The sequence below is a fragment of the Chiroxiphia lanceolata genome, chromosome 10 (genome assembly GCF_009829145.1).
Source record: "Chiroxiphia lanceolata isolate bChiLan1 chromosome 10, bChiLan1.pri, whole genome shotgun sequence".
Taxonomy (NCBI): Eukaryota; Metazoa; Chordata; class Aves; order Passeriformes; family Pipridae; genus Chiroxiphia; species Chiroxiphia lanceolata.
In genome coordinates, this window is record NC_045646.1 from 6,068,256 (window position 1) to 6,088,006 (window position 19,751).

Below are 19,751 nucleotides of genomic sequence, written 5' to 3' on the forward strand. Positions count from 1 at the left end.
AATTGCTTTGGGTTTGGAGGAACCTGTTCCAAAATAACCTTATACTTTGTGAATATCTTAATATTTAAAATTCTCAATTACTTCATTTCTAACATAAAAATACAACTGTCATGTATTTTCCTCTTGCTTGTGACAGTGTCTGCCCATAGGGTTTCTTGATTATATGTAAAATGCTGTGGAACTCTTGCAATAACTCAAAATGGGGAAAGCTGCACAGTGCTAACTGAGCCATTGTATAGACTATTAATCTAATTTTGAATTTTTGACTGTAGGAAATATGAGTTTCTCATCTTGAAGTCAGCAAGCTTCAGCTTCTTTTTCTTAAAAGCACTGAAGCTTTTTAGTCCTAGAGAGGAGCAGGAATGGAGTTCTTGTTCTTCTTTGGGAGAAAAACTTCTCTCCATCTCCTGTTTTTGTGTACTGACCATGCCTACTTAACATGCTGAGTTTTGTGAGCCCCTGTTGTGGGGCTCTGTCCACTTCAAAGTTTGCTGTTAAGAAGAGAAATGAAGTAGGCAAGAGGAGATCCTAACCTGCATGATGTATGCTTTAACTTCTCCATGGGAAAATAAAAAGGACTAATGAACGGATTTTCCTTCTCATATCACTTAAAAACTCTATATTTAATATTATTTTCTCATTGTAACTTAATAAGAGTAACTGTAATGAGATAAAAGTACAGTTGTGACCTTTAAGGTTTTATTTCATAAAAATCAATGTGTTGCTAACCAATTCATCAGATTAAAGGAAATCCAATGTTCCGGGAAAAATCCTTGATGTTATTACCAGCAGCACATGCACCACCTTCCATTATGTTTCAGGGCAGTTTTCTCTCCAAGTTCAGCAGAAACGAGGACCACACACACTGTACTAATCACAAGGGTTGGACCTTGGCTTTGGCAAAACTCCAGACTTGTTCTTGAGCCAAAGTGTGACTCTCTGAGCACAGTTTTACAGTCAGTTCTTTGAGACACCTTAGCACCCTTACAAAACTTCAGATCTGTTCTTTTATTCTTCAGAAAATCTACCCAAAACGTCCTGAGTTCTAGAGTTTTGCCTAAAAGGGAAATTTCCCCATTTGTTTGGGGTACAGATGAGTTGGTAGTGATCTAAGCATCCTGACTTTCAATCCTATACACTAATCTCTATTATTTAAACTAATGGAAGTAGAAAAACTTTAACTGAGAAGTAACAGGTGGTGGCTGTTGCTGGGTTCAGCCATCAGAAAGTGACTTGACTGCTTGCAGTGGATCTACAAGGTGCATATTTTGAATATCCTGCAGTGGGTTGTGATTGCAAAATCATGAGGGCTTTCCTGTGAAAAGGTATTTTTATAACAGCTACTCATAATCTGAATAATTTTCTTTCAAATGTGACACATCCTTAGCAGAAAATTCCCATTATGTGTCACCTAATCAGGTTGAATTGCTGATACTGCTTCAGTGCTGCTGCTTCATTGTATCTCATTTGTCTGTTTGGTTTGCTAGAAGTTCAAGCAGATAAAACCATTAAGCTATTGCAGTCTGGCTACCAGCAGAGCTACAGCTCTACCTTCATGTTGACAAGGTTATTTGTAGAACACCAAGGCTCATTTTCTTTGACCACCTGTCATGTCCATTCATCATACGGCCATTGTGTATGAGCCATCCAATTTGTGCTTTCTGGTAACAGTCTAAACAGCATTTGTGAGTAAAAATGTGAGCATTTGTGATCTGAAATCTACTTCAAAAACCTACTTAGTGCCATTGTGATGGATGGTGCACTTTACTACTTCTCTATATTTCATCGAGCTGTGAAAAGGTGACACTGTTTACCCATCACAGTGACAGGCAGGGCAGCTTACAGTTCTGGAGAGGGCTGTCTAGTCAGTTTTGAAATAGATATTGCAGCAGTTATGTAAATAATATCTCATAGGCTAGGTCAGTCTAAGGCAAGAATGACATACGTGAAATATATTTTTATTAAAACTTAAATATCAGCCACCTTTTATAGAGTTTAAACCTTTTGTCTGCTTGATGAAAACAGGAAAGCTGTTCTGGCCAACAGAGTGCACATATAAATGGAAATTACATTGCATCAAATTTATGCATTAAAGCAAAATGCATTGTCAAATGGTATGTAGCCAGTCTGAGTGTAGTGTGGTGAATCCGAATGTGTTGCTCCCTGCCTCCTCAGTGTGTGGTGATCCAGGAGCTGTGTCTGTGTGTGCTGTCACTGGTGGAGGGATGAGCTGGGGAACCATCAGTGAGAGATGATGATAGGAGGGTGTGAACCCCCAGAGATCTGGTGTCCCTGTTCAACGCCCGGTTGGTAAGTGGTGTCAAGGTCAGCACACCTGTAGCCCATCTGTTGACACACACATGGTGGTGATCCCCAGAGTGCAGTGAAGGATAAAGAAGGGGATGTTTTGGCTGGCAGTGCAGCAGGAGGCTGGATGGTACTTCGGGCATCTGGTTTAAATCAGGCCCACTCAGTGCAACCAACTGAAACATGTTCAGTTTTGGTGTTCAAAGTTTGTCTGCTCTGTCCCCTGTTTCTTTAGCAGCTGTAGAGACAGTCTAAGCAGAGGTAATGGTTGATGTGTTCGGACAGCATTCAAGGACAGACTAATTAAAGCAAAATGAAGAATGTGTTTGCTTTGTATTCCCGCATTTTATGAAATTATGTTTGTGTGACCTGAAGTTTTTCTTGACTTCCTTTCACCTTAAATTTATTCACTCTCTTTTTGTGGAAGTGTTAAGGAACTTCTGAAAATCCTAAGTCTGTTTTAATACTTTAACTCAGATATTTAATGTCCTCTGTTATATGACATAATCTCATACTACACTACACTGCCTCTTACTGGAATAACTGCTACCAAATCCCTGTCTGTTCCTTTGCTGCTTCTCTGTGCTTTCTTCTTTTTATTTCCTCATGGATGCTTTCAGCAAGCCCAGCAAAAACATCTCTTTTCTTTCCTGGACCTCATACACTGAAAGGACTATGTTGATTTAGGAACCAGAAGAGGACGCAAGAAAAGTACAAGTACTGGCATGTTCTTGAAATGGGAATGCATATTCAGGTGGGATTTGATGGTTTCATGGACAGAAATGAATAGTGACCATCTCTGAGGCAGTTTTCCCAACACCCAACTGTGTCTCTTTAGTACCTTGGGCCCTGCTCTGCCCCTGTTTCCCTGCTCAGACTTCTCTGCTGTGTCACCTTCCTTCCCTGTTGGCATCTATGTTCCCTGCTTCTACCAATTCTCTGTTTGCAGTGTCTGATATGAGGCATTTCTGCTCCCAACTCAGCCAGTGGTATCTTTGATTAGTTTTGGAGGGGCATAAGGGAGCAGACAAGTGAGAATTCTGATTCTTTTCCTCTATCTACACCATGCAGAAGAGATTCTCTACATCTGCTGATCGCGTATCATCCTGCTCCGATTCATTTGTTTTGGTGACATTTTCTCAGCTAAATGAGAACCCACCACAGAGATTAATGCAACCTGAAGCCATATGGGAAGTACAAGCCCGTCTGTTAAGCTCACTCAGTGATCTTCCCACCATCCTTCAGTCTTGGCAAGTTGGAATAAGGGAAGCAGGACTCAGGTTGCTGTCAGATCCTCCCTCACAAGGAGGGGGTCTTGGTCACTTCTTACCGGATACCCCATCTTCTTATGGCTGTGTTGAGATGTCTCTTTCTCTCCATCATCCTCTTCTTTCTCAGGTCCATCACTCTGCAGGAAGATGGGAGTCTTGCTCTCCTCTACTGCATGTCCCTCTAAGCTTTCCCACTCCTTCCAGGCTCCCCACTTCTGTGTCCTGCAGTCCCTTCCCCTCTATGCTCAGGTTCACAGTGCTTCAGCCCTGTTTCCTGGCAGTACTGTCAACTCTCTGTATTTCCAGCTCTGCACCAAAATGTCTGGAGTTCCTCTGGAGGGGACAATGCATTGGGAAGTCCTTGACCCAACAGCTTGCTTTCATTTGATTCGGTTTCATTGTACTGGAAATGTGATTAGTGCACCCTTATTATCTTCTATCTTCCCTCCAGCTAATCAGTGGTAATTTCCTTAACAATATTTCCGAATTAAGATTGGTGTCAGCGGGTTGGTTTTAGAAAATTTTAAAATCTTCCCAGCTTATTTTTATCCCCAGGCAGAATTTCCAAATGAGCCTTCTGCAGCATGCTCACTTGCACATCTTGAATTCCAAAGGCAGAGAGTGCGGATAATTGAGATTAAATAATCACATCTCTCCCTAAGTCTTTCAGTCATTTTTGATGGCACATTGGTGCAAAATATCAAGCTAGAGGGAATCTTGATACATGTGTGCATTTAATTCTTTTAGGCACGCCAAATTTAGTTCATTATTGTCTTTATTAACATTTTTTAAGATTTCTTCTCCAAAGAGACATACACTAGCTAAAATGAATCCCTAGCAACTGAAATCAGTTTGCAGATGGTTAGGGCTATAGGTTGAATAACACATACACACAAATGAGAAGAATCATGTGATTTTTTTTTTTGTAACATTTAGATGCTTTAGAGGAGCTTTATTTATCTTTTATTTATAGAAGAGTTTCTCAGAAGCCTCTTCCACAAATAATCATAATTTAGACCACTACTCTGCATACCAAGTAGGCACAGCAAATTTTCAAGACAATCTCACTAAGAATATGGATTTTAGAATAGACTTGACCTTTAAACAGAAAACAACATTCAACATTAACTACAGCATAGCTGCCACTCTGTTATAATTACATATAGAAAGCTGTGAAATGCAATGTGAAGGTTATATAATTTAAAATTGCAGGCAAGGGCTTCGAAAACAATCATTGAAGAGATGTCCTGCAGAACATCCTGTCAGTTTTCTGGCATATTTCACATAACCATGAATAAATAAAGTTGTGCAGTTCCCTAAAAATAATAGTAGTTCATCATGCACAAAAGCCTCGATTAATATTGCTGGAAGATTTTTGTGTCATTGAAGGACAGGGTTTCAAACACGCAAATGCTGCTGCTGCAAAACCTTTTGCTGTTTTATACTTGTGAGTCAATACTGTACTTACATTTTACTAATAAAATGTTAGTAATGACATTTTATTAATAATGTCATTAACAATAAATGAGATTTTTTAAGTGATAAAAAAGCAAAAGGTGAAAGGGTGAGGCATCTTGATATCTCAAGACATAACAGATCACTGAGCACTTCCATGCCATTGCACAGAATCAGCTGAAGGCATTTCTCAGTAAGGCCTCTGTACAGTATTTGAGGGGAAGCAATGTTGAACCATAAACATTATTTATATTCCAATTGCATGGTAAAAAACTAAGGGATGCAAACCCCAAGGACTTGAGAAGTGTATTTGGTGCTTTATTTAGGTTTTAGTGCACGCAAAGTTCATATTGAAATAAATGGGAATTACATCATTTTTAAGCAGAGATAAATTTTGTCTATTACTAGTCACTGTGAGAGAATACAAGTGGAAGTAACTTCTGCAAATGCATGGATCTCTGAAAAATAATTTTCTTTTTTATTATCTTATTGTACAACTTAGACCCACTGAGTTGCCGTCTCCTCTGCAGTTCAGTAGATATCTGGGTTGGTACCTACCCAGTCAGGCTTTTCTCATGCCTGCTCTTTGATGATGGTGTTTGATTCAAACCTGAATACAAACATTTTCCAAGTCAAGTGGAAATCTTTCTGCCAAATCACAAGGCACATTTTGCTTAGGCAGTGCCATCTTATCTCTCCAGGTAATTTCTTCTGCATCTTCTTAGTAAATATGGACCTTCCAATAACATACCTGTGTTTTTTTCTGTTTAAGTTTGCAAGGCAGTATTCACCTCAGAGGAGAAATTCCAAGTAAAATGCTTCTTTTGCTGTGAGCTGTTTGGATTGGGCTTTAGGGATCTTTTTCTTTTAAATTTCTCTAGTATTCTGAAGTTTTCAAACTGCCTTGAAGGAATCTTTCTTGCACTAAAAAAAAAATAATTTTTTTTGAGCAGAGGGACTATAAAACAAACATCAACTTTTTAAAAAATTGCTAGGATGAGAAAAACATAATAAGAAACAACTACAACTAATATGAAAACAGTAATAAAATATTTTTGTGTTTACATAATACTTAATCCTTGTCCCTAAAACTACTTACATAACTTTATTGTTTAAAAAAATATAGTTTCATTCATTAACAATAAAGAAGTGCTTAAAATGCTACTCAGTTCTGTGATAGTTACAAGTGACTGTAAAATACGATATTGATTAAGCTGTTGCTGCTTTTCATTTTTTTAGTTTATTTTTGAGGAAGAGAAGCAAGTCCTAAAACGTTTTAAGGAACATGAGCAATACAAAAGCATCTGTAATTGAAAGCAGATAACTTTTACTGTGCATATACATCCTGTATCTGGGAGCATGGGCAGAGGGTTCCGACCCTGGCAGTCTCAGACATCAGAAGGGAACAAATCACTCTTCTGACACACTGCACTTGATTATTTTGGAAAATAGATAAAAAGTCTAAGTAATGATTGTGTCACTTGAATTAAAGCTGGCAGCTGAAAAGAATCAGGAGGAACTATTTTAATCTCCTATGCAGTGTGATAAATCTTACCAGTTGAAGCCTTAGCAATGTGTTATATCTTAGGAGTTATCTCTACCTACTAGTATAACTTCTGCAGTCAATATTGGACAGCGTTTTGTCAAAATCGTAAAAAGTTTATTTCTTCTAATGTAATAATATCAGCTTATTGGATGCTTTTCTATGTAAGTCTCTTTTTGTCTCGTTAAAATCTTTTTTAATGTTTTGAAATGAAAGTAGTACTGAAAATCCAAAACAAGTCTGAAGATTTCCTATCTCTGGGTTAGGATGTGGTGATATGAAGTACAGATATAGTCTTCTAAGATGATCAGTTTAAAGAGTTGAAGAAAGTTCTTGCTAAAAAAAGAAAAAAAGAATAAGCTTGCTTGATGTTTAAATGTAATCTAAACTGTATAAGGATAAAGCTGCAATTTTAAGAATAATTTGGTGAGGACTGCAGCTTGTCTGACTTCTTTGTTGAAGATTTTTGGTACAAAAGAGCAGAGTATGTACCTCTCTAGAGACTGCTTTGAGGAATGCTCTAAACCTGGACACAGCCTTGCTACTCAAAAAGACTGAAAAATGAAGAAGACCTCTCTCAGAGCAAAACCCTTTGAAGCAAATGTCTTTTGTCGGAGCAGGATGAAAAAAATGTGCTGCTGTGATAGAACTGGTTGAAAAATATATATAAGAACTGAATTCTTAAAAACGCAAAAAGGAATAAAAAGCTAAAAAAAGGAGATCCAGATACTTACCATTGGCAAGTCTAAGTTTGGTATTCAGGTGTTGTTGGCAGAAGTGCATTGTCTGTGTATGTGAACTGTTGAAATACTAGAGCCTGTTCACTGGCTGGACTAAAATGTCCTGAGAAAAAGCTTTTGTTCAGAAATTCCCTTTTAAGCTGGTTGGAAATACAGCACTTCTGACTCCGCCTACCGGTTGCAATCCCAGGAGAGAGGTATCCTCTTAGAAATAAAAAAAAACAAACCAACAAACACTGAAAAACATCAGTGAGAACTCAATAAAGCTGAAAATACACTGATCTTCCCTTTTCCTAGGTTTAGGCATTCCTAGTTTTTTATTCTGTCTGATTTAGTCTCTTCCACTAAATATAAATAAATCTCATGTCTAACCTCATGTAATGAATATTAGTTGCTGTGTTTATCTCACTCATTAAGAGGACCTTAGTGTGAATTAATTGTGAGCTATATCAGTTCTGTTCTCATAATTATTTCTTGTGTTCCTGTGCTCTGCAGTTCAAAGAGAAGGTCACTAATCAATCACCAGGTTGTGACTGGCCCAAGAGTAGGTGTGCGTGAGAAAGAAGATACTTCAAGGAATTTATCTTCCTTCCACTGAATTATGTTACCATATAGAGTTAGTCTTGTCTCCTGAAAGATTCACTGCCTCACACTGCTGTCTTCAAGGGGCAGGCAGAGGTGAATAAGGATAGAAGAGGTCTGGCAATGGCTTCAACTATGAGAGAGCAAAGCTGCTTAAATATGCAAGAGAGCTCCTGCTGTGTTGTCATCCAGGAGGGAAGTTTCTCTTACTGCAGGTCAATTATTGCCAGGCATGATCTTTACTTGGAGAATATTTTAGAGAACGAATTAGTATGAAAAGTTAGAAATTATATTGCCGGCAAAAGAATTACTGCTTCAGTTTTCTAAAAAAAAATTTATTCAAAGAAGTCTTTTTCTGTCTTTGTCCATGTTGCCCTTTTCACCATAAACTCCTTAAATCTTAAGGCTGAAGGAAAATATTACAATTGTGTAATGTCAAAAACTAAAGTCTAGAATGAGAAATTGTATCAGTATGGACAGTGTTAAGCTCAGGATCCGATGGCTAAGACTGATTCTTTGAGTTGAGATCTTTCCCCGATGATTTTATTGCTGTTGTCTTAAAGCCTGTAGGGTTGTTCTCCCGGAAATAAACTTTCATAATTGTTCAATTTTCTCTGCAGACAACGAAGATAATTTGTTTACAACACGTAGTGTTTGTAAAGTAGATACCAAAAATGTAACGGCAAAAGAAGAAATAAGGAGGGAACCTTTTCAGTAGATGTTACAATTAGTGATAGTTGTTAGTGATGACCATTGTATGTTCTTTGTCTCACCTATTGAATTTAGTCTCTTGTATTTATTAAAATTCAGGAAATGCATCGCTTGATCTGAGAAGAGGGACTGTTAGGGAAACATGTGGTTGAGTCAGAATTTGTGGGAGCATGTACTGAGCTCCCTGTTTCTGGTTTCCTTTTGTTGGTTGTTCACCATCTGGGGCAGGAGTGATTGTAAAAGGTGAAGAGAAGGAATTGACCACAGATTTCTGTAGTAACTGATAGTTCCCTAATAATGTCCCTAACTGTTTTTATTGAAAATTGTACCATCAAGTACTATTACTACAGTCATACAGAGCATTTCTGTACTGCTGTGAAAGAGGCTGACCTGAATTCCAGGCTGTATGGAAGACGAGGGAAGCTTTGTCCAGATCCATCTCCAGAGCTCTGGATGGGCTGCACTGATGGCAAAGCTTTTGCATTAAATAGTAAATTCGATTATATGATAGCAAGGCAGATTGCTCCTTCTTCCCACCAAGTCATCCAGAGTTTCTTCAGACTTTCCTGTGTATTTTAAATAACGTGAACATTTTTCCAGTTTAACAGGATGTCACTGTACAAGGTGAAGGGTTTACTGGGACCCTTTCTAGAAAGAAACAGCTTCTGTCCTTTGCATGGGATTTTTCCTTTTTTCTCCAGGATTTTCCGTCCCTGCTGAGAGCACAGGAACCAACTTCACAAATTCTCTGTGGTGCTTCTGCCCACATTTAGAGATGAATACTCAAAATGTCTGTGTGAGGTTTGGCACAGTTCAGGAAAACCTTCACCCTAACTTTTGGAAATACTTAGGATAAAGGTGAGCTGCTAATTTTGCTATAGCAAGGATACCTGGCAGGGACCTATCCCAAACTTCCATTTAATCCTTGCTGTTAATTAATAAAATAAAATATTTTTTAAATGAAGGTTAGCTGTTTCTGAAAAGCTAAAAGATGCTGCCGTATAGAACCTTTAGAACTAAACAATGCAGACTGCAGTATCACAATGAATGACAAAATGACTATTCCAAAATCTTGAGTGCACTTTTAAAAGCAAGATTTGAAAACCTGAAACAAAAAAGAACTTTGTTTTCTTCCCAGTAAAATTTTATTATCTATGAGACCTGAATCACACATCATATGTCTCTTGTAAGATAAGGCTGCTTCCAAAATGTTAAGTGACTGAAAACTGGAAATATATACTTGTTTAATCACATAGAGCTGAGCTGTTCTCAGGTATGACCATGTATGTATGTGTAAGTATATATATATATGTATATAGTCCTGGTCAATCATTTGGGCTACTTGAATTTGCTGTCACTCAAGCATATTCCCTGTTTTCACTGAAGTCCTTTTCTGTCCTCTGAATATATTTGTAATTTTAGAACATATTTTCCCCTGTCCTTTTTCTGCAGATGTAATTTAGAGACCTATAAACCTGTGCAATGACTCAAAACAACAAAATTCACATGAGATGGGAAAGATGTCATTTTCCTTTTCACAACTGCATATTTGCTTCTGCAGATTTGCTCAAATACTGCTTTAACACTCAGTTTGTGTTTGAAACATTACATGCTTGGACATCTCTCTGATTATGTTTAAGTGTATGATGTTTGGCCAAGCTTTATAAAAACTTTTATAGAAGAAAGTACTTTATAAAAGATGATTTATTATAATCTAGAAAACAGAGTTCTCCCCGAGATTTCTGAAAGTTCAAGTGTTCTCTAGATGCAGTGGATGACCTCCTCTTGTAGCTATGAATGATTATTTTCTTCTTTGAGGTATATGTCTATTTTATCATTATGTATCCGTGTACTGGCAGTAACAACATATGTTTTGTTTGTTTGCATAGCAAGTGTGCACAGAAATCCAGCTAACCTGTACATTTCAGTTCACAGTGCATGTGCTACTGTGAGAGTTGATTTGGAAATGGGCTCCTCCTCCTATGAAAATTGCAGTGTTTCAAAATGTGTTGTCGTGGTTTAACCCCAGCCAGCAGCCGAGCCCCAGAGAGCTGCTCGCTCCCCCACCAGCGGGATCAGGGAGAGAACTGGAAGGGTAAAGGCTGGAAAACTCCAGGGTTGAGATAAAGACCGTTTAGGAAAAGCAAAAGCCATGCACATAAGCAAAGCAAAACAAGGAGTTAATTCACTGCTTCCCATGGGCAGGCAGGTCTTTAGCCACCTCCTGGGGAGCAGGGCTCCATCACACATAACAGAGACGGGAAGACAAACACCATCAGTCCAAATGTCCCCTCTCTTCCTCCTGCTTCCCCCCACTTTATGTACTGAGCATGATGTCATATGGTCTGGAATATCCCTTTGGTCAGTTTGGATCACCTGTCCTGCCTGTGTCTCCTCCCAACCTCCTGTGTGCCCCCACCTCCTCCTGAGCGTGGTAGAATGGAAAGCAGGAAAGGCCTTGGCTCTGTGTAAGCCCTGCTCAGCAATAACAAAAATATCTTTATATGATCAATCCCAAATTCAGCAAAAATCCAAAACACAGCCCCATAGCAGCTACTGTGAAGAAAATTAACTCTACCCCAGTCAAAACCGGTACAGTTCTGAATCATGAATTCTGCAGAGGAAGCTTGAAAGTGGTAAGGCTGTTTTCTAGATATTTTGGTTCTGACACAAAAAAACTGACTTTAAATATGAAACAATTGAACCAAGTTGAAACAACTGTCTCTAGGAAATTAAAATATAAACGTATTATATGTTAGTTATGAGATTAAATATTTAGATTTTCCTTAGATTCTAATGCACTTTCATGTAGTGTTTCATTCCAGTTGACCCACATTCTGTCTTTGATGGTGTTTGCATTGACAGGACATTGTTCATTTCACAGGATATGACTTTACTTCTCTGGTGTAGGTATAACCTCATGTTTCACTGTTGTTCACACTGAACCTCTGAGCAGGTGGAGGGGAACTCTCCCCGTTGAGTTTGGTACCTCTCCTGCCCAGATGAGATTGGATCCATCCCTGCCAGAGCTGTCCTGCAGAGCCTGTTTGTATATAAGGTGCTTCTAAGGCACCTTCTGTAAAGTTCAAGCTTTTTCTCTAAAGACTTAATACTTGTAGCTATTATAGGAGGGAATGTCTGGGTTTAATTCAGTGTATGATATAAGGACCATTAAAGGAGGACACTGTAGCCTCTGGATGTTTTGCAGTCATTCTCTGTGTTTCAGAGAAGCCAATGAAACCTCCACCACACGGCAACCCAGCCTTGAGAATTTGTTGAGTTCAGATGTAATGAGTCTGGACCTAAACCCCTTCCATTGAAAATTTTAAAGCCGAGTTTAAATCACAGCATCATAATTTACTGTGTACATATGTAGCTTATGATTTAAGATCCCACATCACAGCTGAGTAATTTCCGTTTTGTTTAGTTTGCCCTTAATCTTTGTGATTTGTAAATGTATATTTGCATGAATAACTACCTCTAAATAAGCTGAACCAAGTAGGCTGGCAAGTACAGATTACTGTTTTTTCTTAGAAAAGTATGATCAATGTGACTTTATGCTTTAGGGACTAATGGTACTAAATAGCTTTGCAGTTAACTCTTATAAAGAGGAGGATATAAATAATGTTAAACACAGATAAGAAATTAAAATTTAAAATTATGTCACTAGTGAAGTGACAAACAATCACCACTGCTTAATGAAAGTTTGAAATAATAAAATTTCTGGTATATTTTAGACATTCAATGATCTCGTGTCCTTTAATGTTTTATAACAAAAGTCAATGTTCTTAGAGATTTTAAAATAAATAAATATCAATTAATCGTGACTAAAAATTACAGTATTTTATTTCAGAAACTTGAAAAGTTAGATTTGTGTTTATATGTAGTTAGAAAAGATGACAAAATACGTATTTGTTGTTTGGATATCTTGCTGGATATCATGAATTAAGAAGTTACATTCAAGTACTAGTTTTTCCTTTTGGGAAACCCAAAGAATGTGGTTTGGGACAGAGGAGGGGAGTATGAAAGAATTAAAAGAAGGAAAAGTTGAACATAGATATAGAGATAGGAATCTCCAGGATGAGCTTGATCTATGGGGACTTGAGCTGTGTCAGCTGAGATTTATTTGGGGCTTTGTAACCATAAAACACAGAAGAGGTTATTTTCTGTAAGCTATAAAAAGGCTTCGATCTTGATTCAGTCTCCCTCGGAGTTGGTCGGAAAAAAAACCCTGCAATAAACTGCAAAAAGCAAACAAGCAAACAAATTTAACCTCCTTGTCATTCTAAAAGTGATCCTATAACAACAAAAGCAACTTGTAGGAGAAACTTCAGTAGAGCCCTGTCTGGGATGGAGCTGTTTGACCTGGACAGGTAGGACAAGGGGAAAGGCCAAACTCTATCAAACTGAGGTTAAGGAACATCTCTTTTTTTCTCCTCTTTTAGTATAAATTACAGTTTTAGCTGCCATTATAATGCAGTGTGCAATTTTATAGAATAAAACGTAGACACAAAGAACCCTTTCTGACTGTAAACTGACACTGTGAGTCATACTGAATTAGTCTAGAATTTTATTGTAGGGGAAGGAATATTGAGGCAAAAAAAGAAAACTTCAATAGAGTAAGGTGGTAACGACCATGAAGAAAAACGTCACAAATCTGTTTGAAGAGCAGTGCTTGAAGGTAAAATTCACTAGTTACTTAATTTCTAGATAGCTCTCTAAAGACCCTTCACATGTCTTCTCTGTGGAGCAATATTGAAGTTCTCTGATTTAAATCTGCCCAGACACTGTTGGTCAGAGGCATCTCATAGTACTGGAACAGAGCAAAATCAGCTTCAGTTAATCCAGATGTGTAATTATTTGCTTTTTTTGGGCTCAGACTGCATGTTCAAATTCAAATTGCACGAATCATCTCTTCTCGGCGTGCCTGACACAGTTCCTTGGAAATACATTAGGTTATTAATTTTCAAGGCATGAGATTATTTTTCTCCTTCCACTTTTCTAATAAGACATAAAAAGAAGCTCGAGAATAGAGAATTCTGTGATACTAGAAGTACAGTCTGGATAAGTATTGTCCACATTTGACCAAGAAGGTAGGGGAATTTACTTTCAGATATATAGTTTAGTCATTCACGGCATATCACACAGATGTTTCTGTGTAATTACCCCGAATTACCAACATTTCCAAGACAGTTTGGGAATGGCCAAGTGTTGTAGGATACACAAAACACTGAAAGTAATATTTGCTAACAGAAGACAGTGCACTTGGATTTTAAGATCTTATATGAAATTTTTCCTAAAGTACATACAGAGTGGAAGGCTCACCAGGGGATTGCAGAGATAGTGTTATTTTGAAATTATTGTAAACACTGGAGTATGGTGTTTTCATGGAAACTGAGTCCTAAAGAAACACATTTTTATTATGTAGCAAAAACAGCTCTATAAGAAATTACTTTTTCATGTGACAGGCCCCCTTCCCCAAATCTCTCTTCTTAAAAATCAGATATCTGCCACAAATTCTTCCCTGATTTCTTTCTATTTTGTGTCATAGTTGTTTAATTTTACTAAATATTGAATTATACCCTTGGTCGTGCTTTCTCAGATCTTTTCTTCTTCTGACAATGCTGATCCTTGCAACACAGAGCAAAAAATAAAACTTCACTACACTTGCACTTGTCTTCAGTGAGTCCTAACCATGAAGGAACAGAGTGATGAATCCTACTCACACCAAGTGCCATTACTGTAAAAGAAATCACTAGCGTGGCACAATATTTTCTCAGTTCAACCTTCAGCACTGTGATTGAACTAGAGACAGTCAGCAGACACCACGGAACACACACAGATCTCTTCCTGTCCCTCTTTTTGCCTGGAACAAAGTGAAGGACAAAGTGTGAAAGATAAGTTTGGATATTAACATTCCCCTAGAAATACGGTAAGTAGATAAAAGGTGGTTGTGGCTGTTTGGTGTGCTCAGCAGGACCCTGAAGGAGGCCTGGGTGGTGGCAATCACAGGGAGACAACTGTGTCTCCCTGATTATCACAGGGATGCTTTTGGCTGGAATGGGAGCAGCAGCTCCTGTCAGAAGGTGTAACAGAGTTTACACTAACAAAAGATTTGGCACACTTGGGCACAGCTCTGTTATCTTCCCTTTTCTTTCTTCCTTCCTTTTCTCTAATTTTGGAGAACAACTAGTTTTTTATTTGCTGCTTTCTTTGCATTCATTGGTGTCCAGCTTTGATCTACAACCAGCTTGAGTTTACTTTTATGCTCTGCTGAATGCTGCCTTCAGCCTCAATCTCAGAGCTGTGCAAATAAATTATAGTGAAGTGTTTAATTAAAGTTCGCCTCATGTCCTGATTGCAGAATGCTGCCTCCTCAGATACAATTTGCAAATATATTTTGGAGTTTTATTTTAAACAGGATGACTAGTTGAAGGTTATTTAATTGTGATTGATTGTGCATTGGATGTTTCTGTTGCCTTTATTTTGTGAAAAAACTGAAAATAGTAGCTGTGTTGAAGGACAAATGAAGGGCATTGACCTGGATGAAAGAAGGGGATTTAGCAAGCCTGAACAGTTGCAGAACTGAGGGTTGATACGTCTAGAATTACGTATTTAATATTTAGTTTTCTTCTGTACTTGGAGGTTTTTTAGGTCATCCATTTCTGAAACCTTTTGGTGGGTAGGTCAGCACTGTCAGGAATCTGATTTTGACTGTGCTACTGTTTATCAGTGATTTTCACACCTGCAACTTCCACAGTCCTGACCTCCCAAACAGTTCGTGCAGAAGCTGTTCATTAATATGAGTCAACAGATTGGTATTGATTAAAATATATTCGTAATTCGAGGTTGCTGAACTGTGTCTCTTAACAACAGGTAGCATTAAGAGGGAGAAGATTTTTCATCACAGGTATCCTGTGTGCTACTCCTTGTTGGTTTTTTTGTGTGTGTGCTAAGTTTACACCTTTCAGATTTCTTTGACATTGATCAGTACTGACCTTAATGAGTTCTCTTAAGAAACAATAATGAAAGTATTTATTTAGGTGTGGTGCTGTTCTACCCCAAGCTCCCCAGTTTGAAAGCTGCGTTCTTATCTAAACTGATTCCATCTGCATTTTGGTGGTTGTGAGAAACATCCCTTCCTGGATGTAGTGACTTTGAGTTTTGTGGGAGTTATTTTTGTTTGTTTGTTTTTCTTTTGGGTTCTTCCCTTAAACTGTTCCCTGCCTTGTGTGTCCCTGGCAAATCAGTGACAATCTGCCTCTTAGCCAGTTTGTTGGATACAGATGCATAATGCTGTTATTAAATCCCTTTCCTCAGTCAAGAGGATTGATAACAATGTGATAAGACAAACATATTTCTGTTACTATTTTCGACCTATTTAACTTAATTTTTTTTTAATTACCTCAGCATTCACAAAGAAAGCAAGGTTTAAAAAATAGTATCCAGCATCTCCAAGACCCCAACTGCCACCTGCTTCATACAGTTATTCATGCTTTTCCTTTTCCAGACCTATTCTACTCTTTGTTCTCTGTGACTAGATATGAAGTACACTGTTTTATTCTGTTTCATTTTGGAGATAAGTAGAAGAAATTAGGGAAAAAATCCATGCCTGTCTTGATTGTGGCATTTTAAGACTGTTTTTCTTTTCTGTTTTGGGGGGATTTTATTAAAATTTTTAAGATAGAATGTTTACAACTCATTGAGCATCATCTTGGGACTTAGAAACGAATAATAAGTCTAACATAAGATAATTACTTTTCCTAAAAATGTTTGTTTTATTACCTACCCCTACTTCATTTCATGCATGGGGGAATACTACTGAACTCCATAATGCACACCACAATTTGTTCCTAAATAGTCATATCTTTCAAACAGATTAGCATGAAACAATTTGAGGAGTAAGTACCTAATTCAGATGGATAAAACAACTCATTCCTTAGCAGTTTCCCAGTTTTAGGGTAAGAGGATTTACTGTTGCATATCTAAACCAAGTAGACAAGTGCTCTTTTTCAGCACCTGTTAAAAGAAGGAGCTCTCTTTTGTTTTTGAACAGAATTATCCTACCATGGGAAAGCAGTTTATCCAATATGGGTAGTTGAGGGCAGGGTATTTTGCTTTTTAAAAAGCTGGTGTGTGTAAAATGAGGATTATGTCATGTTGTAAGCATTTCTTAAAAAAAAAAAGAGAAAAGAAATAATAGAAAATTTAATCGTCATTAGTTTTTAAAGGTATTAGGAATGTTGTGACTAAAACAGGCCTCCATGCAACATAAATGGTCTGTCAGTTACTGAGGGGATTATTGAGAAAGTAGAAGTCTTTGAATTCAATACAATTCTTCGCCATTATTTTGAAAACATATTTTTTCAATATTGTTTTTTGTTAGAAGTAAGGTGTCCAATTAGTTAGGTCCCAGTCTATTATAAACAAAACCAAAACCAACTACTCTGAGCTAGTGTTGCTGTACTGTATTTGATGAGGTGTTCTTATTAAGTAGTGCAAACTATTTTGCTTTCTATTAATAATTTTACTAAGGTATTCCAGTGCAGAAGAAGGGAAGGGAAGGGAAGGGACAGGGATAATTTTTAAAACTCTTTTCATAATTTAATGTGTACCTCTTAGTTTCTGGATTGTATTGCCGAAATGTTATGACCTTGTTCAAAACTCTTCCAGTGGGTTATTGTCTTCACTCGTTGGGATGAGCCATGCATAGTTTTACTACAGAGAATATTTTATTCCTTTTTTTTTTTTTTTGGTCATTTTAGCTGAAGTTAAATCCGAGATTCACTGTGGAAACTTCCATCTGCTGGCTACACGTGATGTTGCCAGAATGTGATAACTTACTTTGGTAGACATGTGCAGTTTTTACCCACAGTTCCCCAAAAAGATAAAATTAAAAGTCAAAGATTTGTGATGAAAAGAGAACCGCTTCAGACTTATAGTGAAATAGAAGTGTGCAAGTACCCCTAAAATTGGACAGTTACAGGATGTTTAAGTCATGCTTGTTTTCAGGCAAATTCAGAAGAAAGACTTCTTATATACTGAGCTTTGAAATATCTGTCCTTCATGTGGAAGATGTGTGATAAAAGCACATGTAACTCTGTTATATTATACCCAGCTGCTCATTCATTATGTAATGACTTCTTCCATGTACTCTCAATGTATGAATATATTTAATAGCTTTGGCATTGGGGCTTACTTTTAACATTTGGAGCACAGAACATAGTTTGCAGAGTGTTTGGGGCAGCAAGGAGTCAAGTTTGGTTCTCACATAATTAAAAAATGAAGTGTTTTTGCAGGGCCTCTTATTCTGCCTCTCTCTTTTGAGCTCATATGTTGCCTTGGAAAGACCAGTGAGCAGCTCTTGAAGATGCAGTTTGCATCCATAAATTAACTAAGAACATCCAAGAGCAGTTGCTAAATGTATTAATAATTGTGCACACATGTAGTTTTGTTGTTTACAGAGCAGTGGATAGCACCCTGGAGAAGCAGCTAGGGGTGTGCAGAGGAGCAGCACATGAATGTAGATGGGCAGGGATCTCGTTTTCACGTGGGCATACTGGAGAAGCAAATGGCTTGATGCTTCATTATGTTATATATCCATGTATTGATTTTGCCTCATGAAAATTCAATGCAGTTTCTCTCATACAAATGATGAAAAGTCTGATTTTTGCTTTGGGAGGGTAAGTGGCAATGGCAGTGGGTCCAAAGTACTTAGATAGAAGTATCCCTAGAATTCCTAGATGTAACCTCCCATAACCTCTCAAGCCTTAAGACTTTTGAGACAGTTAATAATTGTTGCACTGAAGTGTATCTATTGACACATTAGGATAAAAATAAGGTCCACAATTATATGAAGTTAAGGCAGTACCCTGGTTAATACCCTTTCCTCATCTGAGGTTAACTCTATAACTGGAGGCTGGAGGTTAGGTAAAACTTAAAATACCTTCTACTAGTATAAAATCTTCACGTGATTTTATCTTACTTTTCAAATGCTGTAGTCATACAGGAAAAATATATATTGGATCTCAGCTTGTAGTCACCCTTTGAGTTTTCTTATTAAACAGTTTTCAAGTTCTTTAGATATCAAAACCCTCATATATTTTAGAAGAAACAAGCTTTTCTGTTCTTAAATTTCAGTATTTGGTGTTAAGTTTGATATTTGCCGTTCAAAAGTGTCTTATAACTTGGGCTGACCTTTCCAAATACTTGGTTTATACAGGACTGATGACACGTTACAGACTTGGAAACTTGTTATCTTAAAAATTTAGAAGAATACATTTAATAAGACAGGAACCTTGGCAAAATTTTTATATGCTTTCAACTTAAATGTTGAGATGCCAACTCAGACAAAACATTCAGATATGGTTTTATAAGGGTAAATACTTTCCTAAAATAACCATGTTCAGGAATCTAGTAAAATTTCACACATCCTACATATCCAGAACAACTGTTGCTAGAATTTAAACAGTTCGTGTAGAGATACCCAAAATCAGAACTGTTGCCTTTGGCAATGAATCCTTACTTAAGTTACCAAACTGTACTGAAAGAGAAACTTTTCCATCTTGTACTGCTCCTCCTATTTTAATTTTTAAATACTCATGTAATATCCTTGTGTCTTCTTGTACTTATGTTTAATGTGAACACTGTGGAGGGATTTAGAGGTTCCAGAATGTCCTCAACAGTGTCCTGAGAGCTTCATAACACTCTAAAATAGTAATGTAGAAGACTGATTATCCTCCTACTTTGTCTTCACCAGAATTTATTGCTGTAAGTGTGTGTGAGAAACATGCCCTTGGTCATTCTTGAATTACATGTATTTTAAAAAATCCTTGAAAACACGTCTTGAAATATTTTTCCATTACTGCCAGTGCTTGACATTTAGTAATAACTTAGAACTTTACCATATTTTCTTGCAGTGTCCTAACTGAAGAGCTGAAGATCTCCATGCTCTAAACACTTTTAGTTGAAAGTGACTCTAAAAAATTTGAAAATATATGTTAATAGAAAAGGTTATACTTTTAATATTGCTATCTGAGTAATGCTTGGATAACTGATGGAATATAAGAAAATACTTCAGTAGTTGAGGAAGGCTGCTCAGGAATCATATGAGACATGCACATAAAAACTGTGTATGTTTGC

The 19,751-nt window shown here is 37.3% G+C and overlaps 1 protein-coding gene across 1 annotated transcript in view; it reads left to right on the forward strand.

Moving 5' to 3' along the window:
* Positions 1-19,751, forward strand: part of NAALADL2 (N-acetylated alpha-linked acidic dipeptidase like 2) — a 470,164-nt gene that overhangs the window by 273,349 nt on the left and 177,064 nt on the right.